We start from the raw sequence: 19,241 nt of genomic DNA on the forward strand, positions 1-19,241 counted from the left end.
GCTCTCTCTCTCTGATATATATATATATATATATATATATATATATATATATATATATATATATATATGTATGTATGTGTGTGTGTGTGTGTGTGTGTGTGTGTGTATATATATATATATATATATATATATATATGTGGGCGGAGCCAAGAGGGCGGCTAGAAAGCAGGGACCAGCTTGTGCTCCCTGCCTTGTCCCTCCAAAAACCTATAGAAAATGGCTCTGAACCAATTCTAGAGTGGCGGAACCCACAGAACAGCAGAGGGAAGCAGGGCTCCAGCCCAGGACAGCCTGGATGGTCTCTGGGTGAGGTGTATCCCACATGGCGCTGGGAGCTGGGAGCTGGGAACGGAGTGGAGCAGAGCCCAGCCTGAGCGGTGTGTATCAACCACACCAGGAGCCAGGCAGAGCGGGCCCTGGTGCCCTATGTCAGTGAGCTGTGGCAGTTGCTTGTCTTCTGAACCCACAAACACCAAAGATTGCGGAGAAGATTAGTGGGAAAAGCTGTGGGAGTGGAAGGAGTTCGTGGTTCCGCTTCCAGCCCCGGGGGCAGCGGAGGTGGGGCAGCTACAGTTGCTGCTGCTTCTGGCCCCAGGCCCACCTGGTGGGAGGAATTAAGTGGCGGATCAGAGCAGGAGTGCACAGCCTGTTGAAGATCTAAGCCCAGCCCGGGCTGGGGGTTCTTGGGGAAGGAGTAGTGCTGGTGTGACAGAGCTGGCACCTCCCCCCCCAAACGTGGAACATAGAACTCGTTAGTCTACAAGCAGTCATACCCCACTGAAAAACTCAAGGGTCAAGTTAGTTGGTTGGGAATATGGCCAAGCAGCGAAAGCACCCCCAGATTCAGTCTCAGACTTTGGATTCTTTCTTTGGTGACAAAGAAGACCAAAACATACAGCCTAAAGAAGTCAACAAAGTCATAGAGCCTACAACAAAAGCCTCCACGAAAAACATGAACTGGTCCCAGGCCATGGAAGAGCTCAAAAAGGATTTGGAAAAGCAAGTTAGAGAAGTAGAGGAAAAATTGGGAAGAGAAATGAGAAGGATGCGAGAAAACCATGAAAAACAAGTCAATGACTTGCTAAAGGAGACTCAAAAAAATACTGAAAAATACACTGAAGAAAACAGCACCTTAAAAATAGATTAACTGAAATGGCAAAAGAGCTCCAAAAAGCCAATGAGGAGAAGAATGCCTTGAAAGGCAGAATTAGCCAAATGGAAAAGGAGGTCCAAAAGACCACTGAAGAAAATACGACTTTAAAAATTAGATTGGAGCAAGTGGAAGCAGGTGACTTTATGAGAAATCAAGATATTATCAAACAGAACCAAAGGAATGAAAAAATGGAAGAAAACGTCAAATATCTCCTTGGAAAAACCACTGAGCTGGAAAATAGATCCAGGAGAGATAATTTAAAAATTATTGGACTACCTGAAAGCCATGATCAAAAAAAGAGCCTAGATATCATCTTTCAAGAAATTATCAAGGAGAACTGCCCTGATATTCTAGAGCCACAGGGCAAAATAGAAATTGAAAGAATCCATCGATCGCCTCCTCAAATAGATCCCAAAAAGAAATCTCCAAGGAATATTGTTGCCAAATTCCAGAGCTCCCAGATCAAGGAGAAAATACTACAAGCAGCCAGAAAGAAACAATTTGAGTACTGTGGAAACACAATCAGAATAACCCGATATCTACCAGCTTCTACATAAAGAGATCGAAGGGCTTGGAATATAATATTCTGGAGGTCAATGGAGCTAGGATTAAAACCTAGAATCACCTACCCAGCAAAACTGAGTATCATGTTCCAAGGCAAAATATGGATTTTCAATAAAATAGAGGACGTTCAAGCTTTCTCAGTGAAAAGACCAGAACTGAATAGAAAATTTGACTTTCAAACACAAGAATCAAGAGAAGCATGAAAAGGTAATCAAGAAACAGAAATTGCAAGGGATTTACTAAAGTTGAACTGTTTTGTTTACATTCCTACATGGAAAGATGATGTGTGTGATACATGAGATGTCAGTATTAGGGTAGCTGAAGGGAATATGTATATATACATATATATATATATATATATATATATATATATATATATATATGTGTGTGTGTGTGTGTGTGTGTGTGTGTGTGTGTGTTTATGTATATATATATGTGAATGTGTATGTATGTATATATCTGTGTGTGTGTATATACATATATATGTATATATATACACATATATATGTGTGTGTGTGTATATATATATATATATGAAAGAGAGAGAGCAGAGGGCAGACAGGGTGAGTTGAAGATGAAGGGAAGATATCTAAAAGAAATAAAATCAAATTAAGGGATGAGAGAGCAACATACTGAGAGATAGAGAGAGATAGAACGGGGTGGATTATCTCACATAGAGGTGGCAAGAGAAAGCAGTTCCGTGGGAGGAGGGGAGAGGGCAGGTGAGGGGGGAATGAGTGAACCTTGCTCCCATCAGAGTTGGCCTGAGGAGGGAATACCATGCATACTCAATTGGGTATCTTACCCCACAAGATAGAAAAGGGAGGAAGATAAAGAAAAATAAAAGGGGGGGGATGATGGAGGGGAGGGCAGATGGGGGTGGAGGTAATCAAAAACAAACACTTTAGAAAGGGGACAGGGTCAAGGGAGAAAATTCAATAAAGCGGGATGGGTTGGGAAGGAGCAAAATATAATTAGCCTTTTACAAGATGAGTATTGTGGAAGGGTTATACATAATGATACACATGTGGCCTAGGTTGAATTGCTTGACTTCTTAGGGAGGGGGGGTGGGAAGGGAAATGGGGAGAGAATTTGGAACTCTAAGTTTTAAAAACAGATGTTCAAAAACAAAAAAAAAAGTTTTTGCATGCAACTAGAAAATAAGATACACAGGCAATGTGGTGTAGAAATTTATCTTGCCCTACAAGAAAGGAAGGGAAAAGTGGCTGAGAGGGGAGTGAGGTGATAGAGGGGAGGGCTGACTGGGGAACAGGGCAGGCAGAATGTATGCCATCTTGGAGTGGGGGGCAGGGTAGAAATGGGGAGAAAATTTGTAATTGAAACTCTTGTGAAAATCAATGCTGTAAACTAAATATGTTAAATAAATAAATAAATTCAAATATATATATATATATACACACACACACACATATAGATATATACATACATACACATTCACTTATATATATACATAAACATATATATATATAAATATATGTATGTGTATATATATATATATATATATATATATATATATATTCATATTCCCTTCAGCTACCCTAATACTGAGGTCTCATGAATCATACACATCATCTTTCCATGTAGGAATGTAAACAAAACAGTTCAACTTTAGTAAGTCCCTTGTAATTTCTGTTTCTCGATTACCTTTTCATGCCTCTGTTGATTCTTGTGTTTGAAAGTCAAATTTTCTATTCAGTTCTGGTTTTTCACTGAGAAAGCTTGAAAGTCCTCTATTTTATTGAAAATCCATATTTTGCCTTGGAGCATGATCCTCAGTTTTGCTGGGTAGGTCATTCTACGTTTTAATCCTAGCTCCATTGACCTCCGGATTATCGTATTCCAAGCCCTTCAATCTCTTAATGTAGAAGCTGCTAGATATTGTGTTATTCTGATTGGGTTTCCACAATACTCAAATCGTTTCTTTCTGGCTGCTTGCAGTATTTTCTCCTTGATCTGGGAGCTCTGGAATTTGGCGACAATATTCCTAGGAGATTTCTTTTTGGGATCTATTTGAGGAGGCGATCGATGGATTCTTTCAATTTCTATTTTGCCCTGTGGCTCTAGAATATCAGGGCAATTCTCCTTGATAATTTCTTGAAAGATCATATCTAGGCTCTTTTTTTGATCATGGCTTTCAGGTAGTCCAATAATTTTTAAATTATCTCTCCTGGATCTATTTTCCAGCTCAGTGGTTTTTCCAAGGAGATATTTGACGTTTTCTTCCATTTTTTCATTCCTTTGGTTCTATTTTATATTATCTTGATTTTTCATAAAGTCACTAGCTTCCACTTGCTCCAATCTAATTTTTAAAGTCATATTTTCTTCAGTGGTCTTTTGGACTTCCTTTTCCATTTGACTAATTCTGCCTTTCAAGGCATTCTTCTCCTCGTTGGCTTTTTGGATCTCTTTTGCCATTTGAGTTAGTCTGTTTTTTAAGGTGTTATTTACTTCAGTGTATTTTTTAGTATTTTTTTTGGGTCTCCTTTTGCAAGTCATTGACTTGTTTTTCATGGTTTTCTCACATCCTTCTTATTTCTCTTCCCAATTTTTCCTCTACTTCTCTAACTTGCTTTTCCAAATCCTTTTTGAGCTCTTCCATGGCCTGGGACCAGTTCATGTTTTTCTTGGAGGTTTCTGTTGTAGGCTCTTTGATTTTGTTAACTTTTTCTGTCTGCATGTTTTGGTCTTCTTTGTCCCCAAAGAAAGAATGCAGAGTCTGAGACTGAATCTGTGTATGTTTTCGCTGCCTGGCCATATTTCCAACCAACTAACTTAACCCTTGAGTTTTTCAGCGGTGTATGGCTGCTTGTAGACTAAAGAGTTCTATGTTCCATGTTTGGGGGGGATGTGCCAGCTCTGCCACACCAGCACTGCTCCTTCCCCAAGAACCCCCAACCCGGACTGGGTTTAAATCTTCAGCAGGTAGTACACTCCTGCTCTGATCCGCCACTTAATTCCTCCCACCAGGTGGGCCTGGGGCCAGAAGCAACAACAGCTGTAGCTGCCCTACATCTCCTGCATCCAGGGCTGGAAGCCGAACCTTGAACCCCTTCCACTCCTGCAGCTTTTCCCACTAACCTTCTCTGCAGTCTTTGGTGTTTGTGGGTTGAGAAGTCCGGTAACTGCCGCAGCTCACTGATTCAGGGGGCTAGGGCCCACTCCGCCTGGCTCCTGGTCTGGTTGGTCTGCGCTGCTCAAGCTGGGCTCTGCTGTGCTCCCAGCTTCCAGCTCCCAGCTTCGTGTGGGATAGACCTCACCCAGAGACCATCCAGGCTCTCCTGGGCTAGAGCCCTGCTTCCCTCTGCTGTTTTGTGGGTTCTGCTGTTTTAGAATTGGTTCAGGGCCATTTTTTATAGGATTTTGGAGGTACTTGGCAGGGAGCTCACGCTGCTCCCTGTTTTCCGGCCTCCATCTTCGCTCCACCCCCCCTAACTTTTTTACTTTTTTTTTAATTTGCCTTTATATTGCAGATATTTCTCTCTCTCTCTCTCTCTCTCTCTCTCTCTCTCTCTCTCTCTCTCTTTCTCTCTCTGTATATATATATATGTGTGTGTGTGTGTGCGTGTGTGTGTGTGTGTATACATATATATTTTATTTTATCAAGTTCTGTGACATATCCCTCTCATAGTTTAATTGGTATAGCATTAAAATTATAAGTTAGCTTTATTTATATTGTCAGTTTTTATTACATTGGCTTGGCTCTACCATGAGCATTGAATATTCTTCCGGCTATTTAAGTTGTACTATAAGTCTTTAATGATCATTTTCTGATTAAATCTATACAACAGTGGTGTGTGCTTTGGTCAGTTGACCCCCAAATACTTTATGCATTTTGTAGTTAGTTTTAATTGAATGTCACTATTATTGACTCAGTTTTTTGTGATGTCTATAAGTTGTTCTTTTTAATTACTTTATTTTGTAGTATGCCACCTCGCTGAAGCTATTATTGTCTCAATTAGTGTGTTTGTTGATTCTTTTTCTAAGTGGCATTGTGTCATTAGAAAATAATAATTTTAAGATATTCTTTGCCTAGTTTATATCCTTAATTCTTCCTCTTGTCTTGCAAATATTGCCAATGCTCCTAGAATTATGTCATACTATATTGTGGGCATTCTTGCTTTACCTTTATATTTGTTGTGAAAGCTTCTAGGGTATCCAAATTGCATATTTTATATGGTGTTGTTTTTAAATAGTTTTGATGATAGTGAAACAGTCTCTTTGTGGTTATACTTTATAGGGGGCTTAGCATAAATAAGTGTTGCATTTTGTGAAAGATATTTTCTACATCTTTTGAAATAAAGTGGTTTTTGTTTTTAATATTATTACATTGATCTTTTTCCTATTGTTTTCTTAAATATATCTAACTTTGTCTCTTCATCCTCTACTTAGTTATAACATTTTTAAGGTATGACAGGTGGAGTGGAGTTTGGGTCTTTGATGTCATTAGTTTACAGGTCTCCAGGTGAAAAAAAAATCTCCTTTAGGTACAGACTATCAGCTGAGGCACTGATAATTTAAGTGATTTGCACAGGGTAAATATAACCACATTTCTCAGTAGTTAACCATTCATGAATCCTATGTTTCAGACACCCTGATCTATTTGCTGTTCTTGCATCGGATATCCACCTCCCGCTTCCATGTTTTTGTAAGTTGACCCCAAGCCAGGAATGTTCTGTTTCCTTATCTCTCTGTCTTGCATCTCTGGCTTCCTTTAAAGTTCAACTAATATGCCATCTCCTACACAAGGCCTTTTCTTGCCACCCCCCCACAGTAATCTGTGCTCCCCTGAAATTACTTTGCATTTACTTTTACATAATTGTATTTATTTACCTCTGTCCATGTTGTATCCCTCAACAGAAGGTCTTTGTAGCTTCAGAAGTCAGGAAAGAGACTTTACATGTCAAAGGTGTTTAATTTCTTATTAAATTTTTGACTCTGCATCCTGGGAATTGTTCTGGAATAGGAGCAATCTAGGGAATTTTTTATATACTATATAAACTGTTGAATATTTTATATTTATATATATATGTATGTTTATATATATTTTGTATGTTTATATATGTTTATGTTTTATTTTTAGAAGGAATGCTGTTATAATTTTTGCTTTATTTAGTGAAACAAGAAAAATTCAGGGACATAATTGATGATTGTTTAGTGTGGATTAAAACCATAAAAGCCCTAACATCAGAATGCAGTTGATTAGTCTTTTCAAAATATCATAATCATCAATAAACTTTTCTTAAGCATTTAGTATGTGCCAAGCACAATGTTAAGTTCTAAGGATACAAAAAAAAATAGCAAAAGCAAAAACAGTTCTTGCTCCCAATGCTCTCCCATTCTTACAAGGGAGACAATTTGTAAACAACTATATATGTTAGAGGGAAGGCACTAGAAGTGGGGGAGAATGTAAAAAATGAAGGAAGCCAGAAGGCAGAGGTATGTCATCCCAGTGGTATAATGATTTTGTATGATTATTTAGTGTTTACCTCTTTCAGTAATAGAGTTGCTTAATATCACTTTTTTTTTCTAAGAGACATCTTCAAAAAGAATAGGTCTGAGAAAAGTTTCTAAATTCCATCTTCCCCTAAACACCATCAGCTAATTAATGTTTCAGCACATTCTCTACAGGGAATGAATCAAGAAATGAAAAGAAGATTTTTTTGTTGTTACATTCTCATTCTCCTTGCCTTTTCAGTCTTTCATATGAATTCCATTTTATCTGAAGGCATGAAAAAAATAGTTTGACTTTCTTTATTCCTTATTTTTCATAATGCCCAAGTCTAAATTCACTGGTTTTATGTTGTGTGAATCTCTTTTCATGGCTCACCTAATGAATGTTAGAAGGGAAGGACATCTGAATATTTATAAATTTGAAGTTTTAATTTTTCTAAAAAATCTTTAAAGTACATATTTCAATATTTTTTTGTTCTGGAAAATAAAAGGCTTACACCATTGTTCAATCTCAAGTGCCTTTGTAAGCAGGAAAAGTATAAATACCCCTGTGCTGTTATGCCAAAATATTTCAGTTTTTCATGAAACACTGGTGCCAATTAACTTCTGGGTTCAACTGAGAAAAATCCCTATAGCTATGGCTGTGTATTATGGCTCTAGCATATCTTGTATTCAACTGAAAATAAAGTAATGCATACTTATTGAAGCAAGAACGTTGGGGTGAGAAATTTATTTAAGGGGAGAGTTATACCTTACCCATAGAGGCTCCCTTTTAGTCGAAATATTATGTAGAGCTATAGAAAATGAATTCCTTTCTCATCCTTTCTGCCTCTCCCCACATATAGTTGTTACTCCTTTCTACTTATTCTTGAAACAACATGGAAGATTAATCTCCAAAGATGAATAATTAGGGTAGACCTTACTGCTAGAAAATTATTTTGGCAGCTGTACAGAGTTGGTCTGCCTAGTTGGCAGCAGGAGGTCAGTAGGGGAGTTCCAATTAGGAAACTTTTGCAAAATAAATGCATTAAAGTGATGGTCCTTTGAACACAGACAAGGGAACAAATGCTCTAGAAGTATAATGATCCTGGCTATCATTAAAATGTTAAAATATAAGGAAGCATTGTAAGTCTTTGTTGGAGACTTCCAGCTCTCTCAGGTTATCTCTTATTTCAGATACTATGGTTCATGGAGTGAGAACAGGGATAAATTGTGAGATAGAAGTATAGACAACTTATGCTTTTGGAAGGACATGCAGCATCAGCTATTTTGTTCCAACACTTGTTACATCCCCTAAGGTTGCCCATTAGACCGGGTTTGATTTGCTTTGGAAAGGTCATACTTTACCTGTGAGAAGGACAATTCAGAAACATGTGATAAAGCAGGACCAACAGAGTAATGTAAACAGGGAAAGCAACAGAGCTAGGAGATTTCTGTCAGGATTCCTCTGGTACAGGGGATATTCTGAAAAGGAACAACAATAAGCCTGCTTGGTCAGGATATCATCCACTCCAAAGATGGCATTATACTTTGGAAAGTGTCATCATATCTCTTCTTTGCCTTGTTCTTCATAATTTTGCAACATACATTTTTTTATTTTTGTAGTGCTTATTCTTTCCATTTTGCTTGTTGTAGTGATTGCATGTGTTTACTTGGCTCTCTTTACGTCACTCTATCAGTTCAAGCATTTCCATGCTTCTCTGTAATCCTTGTTTCTTGCAGCACAGTACTCATTTACTACAATTCCTCAATCAACAGACATCTACTTTATTTGCAGTTTTTTTCTATAACAAAAAGTATTGCTATAAACATTTTGGTGTATATAGGTAATTTCTTCTTATCAATAATCTCTCTCTCTCTCTCTCTCTCTCTCTCTCTCTCTCGTTATACATATGTGTATATATATATATATATATTTTTATATATATATATATATATACATATATATGTATAATTTCCAGGTCAACTAACTTGTACATTTTAGTTGCATTATTTACAGAATTACAAATTACTTTCCCAAATGGCTTACTAATTCACAGTTCCACTACTGATGCACTAGTATGCCTATCTTCCAACATCCCCTCCAACATTGATTATTTCTAACTTTTGTCATCTTCGCCAATTTGATAGGTGTGAGGTGAAATCCCAGAGCCACTTTGATTTGAATTCCTGTTGTTATTAGTAATTGAGAACATTCTTTCATATACTTGTCAACTAGCATATGCCTTTGGTCATACTAAATGTCCCTGAAGACTTAGAGAAGTTTTAATGTATGGAAGCTTAAAATTGCCATTTCAAATTGTCCATTTCAAATTTATTGCAGAATATGCCACAATATGATGGTTTAAACCTAATTTCTGCTAGATTGCTTTCTGGTTTTCAACACACAAACAAAAGAAAGAACAAAGGCAAAGAACACTGGCTTCCTGTGTTGGACAGAAATCTGGTCCACACTGAGCTTTCCAAACTACAAGGAGCTTTCTGCATAGGGATTTGGTACCTGGGTTTGACTAGGTTTCACCTCTCTCTGAGATGAGAAAATTGTGTGGGATGGATACATTCCAATGAGTGCCACAGTGCATAAGGCCATGGAGTAGTTTTTTAAATAGGTCACAACCGGTTTCTCTAGGGGTGCCTATGCCATAAGTGATCACCATAGAAATTCAGACAAAATTCCTTTGGATCCTTAATCCAAAATACATTAGAAATTCCACACATGGATCCCTGGGGAATCCATATGGAATTACAGCCTCACCTAGCCTCCCACCTCAGAAGACAAGAAAGCTCAGTTTGAGCTGTAGCAAAGAAATTCATATACATGTGAATTTTAGGTACAAGCATTCTTACCCTTAGTAATAGCAGGATAGATTGCTCTCACAAAAAACAAGCAGTCTAGGTCTGTTTGAATGGAAAAATACAAACAAAAAACATGAATTTTTCTACTGGGTAGTAGCATTTTAGTGATGTAATCTCCAGATTTCCTCTATTAAATAATAATTAATATGACTCAGTAATACAGAAGGTATTAGTATTAAATAGTCAAGCAATCAACAAATTAAAAGTTTGCAAAATTACATCAGTAGAATTGACTTTGGAAAACAAACCCAAAATAAATTAACTGTGCAATTTTAGTTTGTTTTTTTTCCAGTTTCTCTAGGATCTCAAAATGTAGAGTATCTAAAATTTAAATCCTGGAACAAAGAATGTCTTAAGTGATCCCTGCAAGTGTGAAGGGCCCACTTTTTTCTTTTTTCTCAGACAAGGCCTATATATAACAGTTGCCTCCATCTTAGAAGACATGGGCATGTGCAAAGCCCTGTTACAGAGAAGATTATGTTGCTCAATATTCAATAAATCTGCCTAATATTCTTGAAGTAGAAGAAGCAGTGGAAAAAAGAGATAAAAATTCCATTAATTCGAGAGGTTCTTTTTCTTTTTTTTTTAGTATTTTTCTGAAAAGTTCTTCATTCTGCTAGTAGAAAAAGCCATATTTGGTTCACAGCAGGCCAATTAGTAGGCAGCCCACAAAGGAGGAAATGTGGAGATATCTTCTGTGGAATTCAATTCTCTGTCCAGCTATAGGGTCCCATGCCATACCTTGCCACTTCACAGCAGCCAGAAACTGAGGCAGCTTCTGATGAGATGAGGCATGAGAGTGTGTGTGGTGTCTCTCCAGGGCTCTTCTTGGCCTCAGACAACAGGCTGACTAGAGAGGCAGCTGTGTCTGTGGCCAATATATCCGGCAGCATCTCAGGGACAACAGCATCTCCTCCCACATCTCAGGGGAGTACAACTGCATAACCCTGGCGTGCTAGTTCTAGCCCAATATCAAGATTCAGTCCATTGCTTGTGTCATAAAGGTGGAATTCTGGTCAAGTAGAAATCCCTGTTTGCACAGAGCTGGAGATCTTGGCTACCAGAGGCTTCCATTCTACACGGCGAGTGAGGTGGTCAAACTCATCTAGGGCTTTTTCTTCCCACTGCTCGCCTGAGGAAGCAATCCTTGCTAGACTATATTCTGTTGCTTAGAATGGGAGGTTTAGGAAGTCACTTCTGATAACTCTCAAGTCCTTGAGCAGGCTCTCCCCATTGTCTCTAAAGTCAACAAAGTAGAGATCCAGGTTCCCATTCTCGAGAGTACCCAGGATTCGGGCCTGATACCAGGGTCCATCTGTAGGTAAAGGTGCTGCTACAGTGTCACCCACATGCACAGTCAGATCTTCAGGTGACTGACAGTTCTCATAATATTGGGTCATCTCATTGACCAGCTCTTCCAGATGTAAGCTGTGGGAGCCAATAATCTGGATCCAGAAACGTTTGGGGTTTTCAGAGGGAGACACATAGACTTCTAGAAACTTGTTAGCAAGGAAACTGAAGTCAGGGCTGGGAATTTCAAACTTTGGCACCTCTGGACTGTCCTGGGCTCCCATGTCCTTGTGGGAGCTGTCCCTAGGCTCTGTCTCAATTTGAGAGGTTCTTAAGATTATATTGCTTTTCTTTACCTACTAGCTGCATTTAAAAAAAAAAAAGTACACATCTGCTCCCAACAAATTATTTTGCATGCTTTTTTACGCTTTTACAATTTTTAAATTATCAATCATTAAGTAATTACTTGATGTCACTTTTGCAGTGTATGTATAGAGAAACATGAGTCTTTATATGGGTTCTTTACAACAAAGAAATTAGACAAATTTTTAAAAAGCTCATATCAAACAGGATTTTCTAAAATTTCAACTTACTGGCTGCACTGACTCTTATAATTTCTTATGCTTTTTTACTATGCTTTCTTTTGTTTTACCAGTCTTAAGAGGAAGAACGGAAACAGTTCTTAAGGTATACACATAAAAGGACAAAGATAAAACCATGAGCTTATTTTAGTGAGTTTTCAGATCTATAAACAAGTTTGCAGAGTGTTAGGTCTGTTGAAGTCCTGGCATTAAAAGAGATTTGTTAGAAGTAATTATAATCTGTACAATAGATGATGTAAAGCCAGTCAGTAAGGGAAAAGGGTTTTCATTTGAATAGGCTTCAGGTGGGGCTTCAGGTGGGGTGAACAAAGGAAGTTGTGATTAGAGAGAGGCCCACACCCCTTCACTAATTAGATGTGAGGCCCCAGGCTGGTTAGCAAACTAGTTCACTACTTTGAGAGGGGCATGAAGCCCTCAGGGCTCTAAGGGGAGTTGCTAAGACCAGACCAAATGTTATGTGCCTGAGTTACAGTCAATCAGATGGTGGCTAAGAACTGTATAAAAAGAGAGAATAGAGCTTGGAAATGGCAGATGCGGCAGAAACTGAGAAACTAGGACTAAAAGCAAGAAGCTGAAGAAACTGAGCAGCAGGATTCAGGAGCCAAGGGCCAGCGTGCAGAGCAGGGAGTGCTGAACACAAAAGGAAGTTTTGGAACTTGGAATCAGTGGAGCCTCGGGAGAGAGTGCTGAGCAGGATCTTAGGATATGTGACTGATCTTATAGAAGGGGAAGCACAAGTACGGTCTGGCTTGCTGCTATAATACTTTGTTGTAATCTCCTTGTTGCTATAGTGAGGTGGGCTTATTGGTTTTGGAATGTTGTTGCCATGATATCGAATTGGGGGCATTGGTCTTTGGTTCTGATCCTTTGGAGTCTAAATAAATGTTATGCTTCCTCTGCCTTCTCAGACATGACTTAGGCATGCTCATGGTCCTGTTCGAGGTCATGAATTTTGCCTTAATGATATAGATGGATCTAACAATATGGGTCAAAATGACAATGAGTAAAAATAATGAATGGTGACATAAAATATGAATGAAGTAAATGAAATGAAAGATGAAAAATGGTACCTATATTACATACTTTAAATCTAAACTGACTAAATTGAATTTCGGTGACCTAGAATTTTAGTTCTGCTTATAAAGGTACCTAACTATGGTTTATGTTATTTTTGCATTATAGTTTTGGTCTCTCTGTATCTTCACACTCTTTTGTATAAATATCAGTTCTTCTGAAGATATTACTGAAATACAAGTCAGTATCAATTTTACATTTTTCTAGTAAATAGCAAAAAATTGAAACTCATTTGATTAAGTATGAATGTTTTCAAACCTTTACTAGCAATGTTGAGACATTATTTGACATGACAGATGGAAAGCCAACCCTGGAGGCAAGAAGACATTCAAATTCTGCCTCTGATACACACTTAATAATAGGACTATGGGTACCAAACTCTAGACACTTCTGTAAGATTGTAAATTATAGCCAAGTTGGGAATCCCAATTTGAATTGAAGGAAGGAATTTCCAAATCAAGAAATTTGTCCAACTCAAAAAAAAAAAAAAAGAAAAGAAAGAGAACAAAAGAAACCAAAAATCAAGCAGTGTTACAGAATAAAACATAGCCACTTAAACACTGATAAAAGTTGATTTATTTCCCACGTAAAATGAGGTAGATTTTAATTGTGCAAATCCTATGTAAAAATTACTTCGACATAGTATCATTTTTTTTCCCTAGGAATTTTACTCATTAAGCATTTAACCATTTATTCAATAGCTCAATTTCCCCTATGTACTCTTTCCACAGTGAGAAATTACCTTTATATTTAACTTTTAGAAGAATCACAAGTAGACTACCTATACAAAATAGGTCAGGTTAATTCCCATGATATTAGTTACTAAGACAAATTTTGGTGACTACTCTCACTGCTGTTCTCCCTAACATCTGTAATCTTTTCATCTTTATATTGCATTGTAATAAGTTTGTGCTATCTCAAAGGAAATTAGAATAATGAATGCTGTTAATAAGTAAAGGTGCTTTATAAAGAGTATCTCAATTGGCACATGTTACAAAAATATTATCCCATGAACAGAGAGTGAATATGTATTAAAAATAAGAGTTCTTGACTCTAAACACTGATTATGCACTCATACAGATATCGAAAACTACCTTTGCTCTAAATATCAGTCTGAAAATCATTTTAACTGATTGCAAGTTTTTATTTTTGTGGACTAAATCTTGATAAAAATGAGTGAACAAGTTAGAAGGCATAACTTATAAGGGAGACATCAATGTAGTTTCTGTAATGAAAATTATGTCACCAATCTCACTAGATATAACTTAGTTAGCTAAATGGAGAAATTATGTGTCATCATCCTAATAGGTTTAATTTATTTCAAATATGCAGAAGCTTTTAAGAAGGTTCCATACAAAAGACTGCTAAAGTAATATTTCCATGGGATTTTCTCATACAAAGAGAACTAGTTTCAAGTCACAAAATAAATGCAGAGACTAAGGGTCACTTCTTTTGACAAAATGTTTTAAGAGTAGAGTACACCTGGTTTGGGAGTTGGAACTGATTTTATTTAATATTTTTATAAGTATGCAGAGAAAGAAAGTGTACATTGAAATCTCTTAGGTCTGAAAATAACTGCTTCATGGTAATAAAATGTCAGACTGACAATGAGGAACTGCAGAAAGAACCTGAAACCCATGGGAGTGGTCATAAAAGTGGCACATAAACTGCAAGATGTGCAAGCATAATATAATTCATTTAGGTTAAATCAGTACCCACTATACAGATGATTATAATTTAAGAAGGCCATTGGTAAGCTGAATAAAATTTAGATGAAGACCCACTGGTATGGTGAAGGGCCTTGAATCCACATAATGTAAAAATCATTTGAAGAAACTGAGGGCTTAGCTTTGAAAAAAGGATATTGGTGGGGGTCAAGGACAGGGCATGATGTGTCTTTGAAGAATCACAGGGAAGAGGAAATAGAATACTGTTATGGGAAAAATATCTCCTTTCTGAGTTCGTGTGGTAAGTAACTGCTACTGAGACTGATCTAACCAGAAATTATAGAAGTAAAAACTTGGACTTTATTACACTTGAGCATAGGTTCAAGTCTCAGAGAAAGAACAAAAAACAAAACTAAACCTGAATGAGGATTAGGATTCTAATAAGGCCTCTCACAGATAAAATTATGTAAGAGTGACAGAGAAAAAAGAAATCTTTTACATATTGCAATCTTGTGCTTTCCTCTTAGGCCATTAAAATGAAAGAAAAAGCGTATTTAACCCAAGCTTCCTTCAGTGTCATAAAAGTTAAAAAAACTTATGTAAACAAAATCATACATCTCTTAAGGAAAATCTAGTTAAACAAACTCTATAGTCAGGTTAGAGATTAAACCACATTTAAAGGGTTCACAAATAGAATGAAAGAGGGAAAGGGCATTTTACATGTCATCAAAAAGTCAGAAACAGTTGAAATTCCTTCTCTAGCCTCTTATCTAGGGAATGTTTATGCTTTAAGTAAATTTTCACCTCCTGTGGGACAGATTTCAGCCAGTTCAATAACTTCTTAAATAGAAGAAACAAACCTGAATTTCTTGAATAATAAGAATTAATTAAAAGAAATTTTAAATCCCTATAAAATCATTGCTTATCCCAATGGACAGAATAAGGAGAAGTAGATGAAAGTTACAAAGACAAATTTAGATTAGATGTTGGAAAAAAAATATCCTAACAATTAGAATTTTTAGAGATGGATGGGCTGACTCAAAAGGTGGTGGAATTTGGAAGTCTTCATATTTTTTATTAATAAAAATTTGAAAACTCATTGGTGTGAACTTGTTTTCAAAACTTTAACAGCAATGTTCATAATGCATAGAAAGATGACTTTGGAAGGAGGAAGAACTTCAAATTCTGCCTCTGACACATATTACTGTTACTCTGGGCAAGTAGGTGGTGAGGCACAGTGGGTAGAGGGCTGGAGATGAAATCAGGAAGACCTCTAAGTTTAAATCCAGCTTCATGCTCACACTAGCCATATAACCCTGGGGAAGGCACTGAACCTCTTTTTGCCTCTATTTTCTCAACTGTAAAACGGCAATAATGCTAGCACCTATCTCGTTTGGTCATTGTGAGAATCGAATGAAATAATATTTCTAAAGCACTTATAATGCTTAGCGCATAGTAGTCTCTGAATACAGTAGAACTTCAGTTTACCAGTAACCTAGTCTACATATGCTTCTCTAGACAATGAAAAATTTTTCGCAAAATTTGTCTTGCAGGATGAACAAAAATTGGCATTATGAACATCATGTTTGGACTTGAAAAAAAAATCAGGGCGTCAAAACATGAAAGTGATTCTAAAAAAACAAAAAATAAGTGAAGGCCTTAGTGTTAGTCTTACTTTTAGTGAAAGTAGAATAAAAGGGAACACTCCTGAAATTGAAATCTCAGGTTCTCATGGAAGGAGATTCTCCTTCCAAGCAATAACCCTGGCCAGCACCATGGGAAATGGTGTGGAGAGCTCAATGCCTGGTGGGGAGGGCTGCACTCACCCACTCTGAATGTATTTATTCCTGATTCAAAATGCCAAGTTAGCTTATATCCACTGGCCAGAAGGGGACCAGCTTGAACACATTGCTGCTGCTGCTTTGAAGAGGACGCCCCCTCCCGAGTTTGCAGCCCGGCCGGGCCTCTGTCTCCTAGTTTGCGGGCTCCTCCCCCTTGCCCACAGCAGGGGCCTGGGACCTCCTGGCGCCCCGCCCCGCGCCTCGCCTCCTTCCTCCTAAGTTTAAGCTGGAACCCCCTTCCCTCCCCCGCCTCCCCACACCATTCCCACTCCTCCCAGCTGTCCCCTGCCCTGCCAGCATGACCTGGTCTTCCACTCCAGCTCCTGCCCATGGGGGCCTCCTCCACACTGGGCACCCAGACCAACTTGGCACTCCATGGTGTCAAGGCCAAGTAAGAACGGACATGGGGTTTTTTCTTCCTTTTGTCACTTTAAAGACCAAAAAGATGTGCTTTAAGTCAGGAGACTCTCACTGGTTTAAACGTCCAAAGATCCCAAATAAATCTGTGTGTCAGTCACAACCTCGGGGAAAAAAAAATTATTTTCGGTTTATATTGTGTACTAATCATTGCTATTGTATTTCAGGTGCATTAGTGACAAAAAACTTAGCTAAAATTATAAATATTTTAATATTAATATTTTTGGGTATGTGGTACTGATGATCCGACTTTACATTATTTCCTATGGGAAAATTCGCTTTGCAATACAAACAAATCGCATGATGAACGAAATCTCAGAATGAATTAAATTCGTAAACCGAGGTTCTACTGTAAATACTTATTCACTCCCTCCTTCAAGAACAGCCTAAATGGCCAATTACATATTACATATATATTATAGTAAGGAATCCTTTCAGTTTGGGATTGGATAAAATGGCATCTAGGATGCTTTCCAACACTCATTCTGTGATTTTTTTTGTAATTTTATGAGCTCTGAGTTTCCTAGGAAAATGTAAATGACCTGAGCCACTTCAGATGACTACCTAAATTCACTAGCCAAATAATTTTTCTGTCATTTGTTTGGGGGGGGGATCATTAAGAATGAATGAGAAATAAATTTAAAAAAAAACAACTTTCTCTTATAAAAATCAGTGTGTGCCCTCACATAGAATTGTTCAAGTAGTTTTGATTGTTCTTCCTTTACAGATACAAAGGATGGATGGAAACAGATAGAAGAAAGGAAATTAAATAAAGTATAGAGAAAATCTTCAACATACTGAGGGCAAGGAATAATCAATCAACCAACAAAAAAGACCATTTCCTATCTTGAAATCTGATAGTTGTGAAAAGATATTATGAAATTGCAAAATTGTAAAGGAAATGTGTGTAGGGGTTAGGTTAAAATATTCATCTGAAGTGAGTCTAGTCCTGAATTTGGAAAGCAGAGAAACAAAAAAAGACAAAGGTTGGGGAAGCCTGAGTGAGGACAAAGAAAAAAGTAAAGACAGATAGTTCTTTGCCTATAATAATCTTTCAATATAGAAATACAAGCAGAACTTTGTCTCATGAGTTTGATAACTGCTTTTCTGTGATATAGATGCTAAATAATGTTTTCTCTTTTAGTTTAACATGTATCTGTTCAAAAGATTCAATAACAATAAAAGTTTCAGGTATGTCCTTGACACTTTAAGATCCTAGGATGACAACTTAAAGGAAGTCCTCCTTCACTCTGTATTAGCATATCATGAAACTTTTTTTTTATTAACAAACTTGACAAAAGCTGAAAATATAAAATTATAAAAATATAAATTAAATAAATTAATAGATGATAAATTATTAAGTCACTTAGCTGTTTGAGGTTATGTCCCTAATATCTTGGCGTTCTAATTCAGACACTATTAGGTCAGAGGGACCAAAGGTCAGTAAGCTTTTTCACTGTTCTTATTACTGATCTACTTTTCTTTAACAACAACAAAAAAGTCCTCTAAAGGATATGGGGACTATCAACTATTGAAATGAGGTCACTGTATTTATGGTGACTACATTCACTGTAATCTAAGTTTTAATTATATTTTAACCACATTTCCTTTTGGTCATTTCATTAAAAAAATACTTTTTGGAAAGTTTTTTGATAACAAATGTTTTACAGATTAACATAGACACATGCCATCAAATGGAAGATTTAGAAAAGTAGAGCAACCTCTATGGAATTAAAATTTGAATGAATAAATCATCAGCTGTTATTATTGCAGATCAAATATCTGTTTTTCTAATGGAAACACTGGGGATTCCTAATTGTTCACAGTTAAATTACATTTGATTGTCTTAATCCATTTTTTCCTTTGATCTGCCATCTTTTGCAGTATTATATTAGTGCTTTTCCATGTTAGTATTCTTTTCTTTTTCTTTTCTTTTTTTTCTTACTAAGGGAATTAATATCTGCACATCTGAATCATTAGAGATTACTGTGAAAAAAACATCATTGCTACTTGTGTAAGGAATGACTTTTTCCTGAGATTTTTCCCCAAAGCAATATTTAGCATTTGTATGTTGGGGAAAAATGAATTGTGTACAAATAGTTTTGACTGACAGGTGCTTTCTGTCAAACTTCTACTCCTTAATCTAAGTATCCACATGTGATCCATGCATGTTAATTAAAAAACACAAATGAATAGTTATTGGTTAGTCATATTTTCAGGAATTCTTAACTAGCACATTGTAACTTGAAGGAAACATATAAAGTAGATATCATAAAATAAACATCAAAGATACAGATTCTGCTTT

The 19,241-nt window shown here is 37.0% G+C and overlaps 1 pseudogene; it reads right to left on the minus strand.

Moving 5' to 3' along the window:
- Positions 1-10,653: 10,653 nt before the first annotated feature.
- On the minus strand, positions 10,654-16,850 carry LOC118847198 (annotated as a pseudogene).
- Positions 16,851-19,241: the final 2,391 nt, after the last annotated feature.

This window comes from Trichosurus vulpecula, chromosome 4 (assembly GCF_011100635.1).
Source record: "Trichosurus vulpecula isolate mTriVul1 chromosome 4, mTriVul1.pri, whole genome shotgun sequence".
In the NCBI taxonomy this organism is placed as follows: domain Eukaryota; kingdom Metazoa; phylum Chordata; class Mammalia; order Diprotodontia; family Phalangeridae; genus Trichosurus; species Trichosurus vulpecula.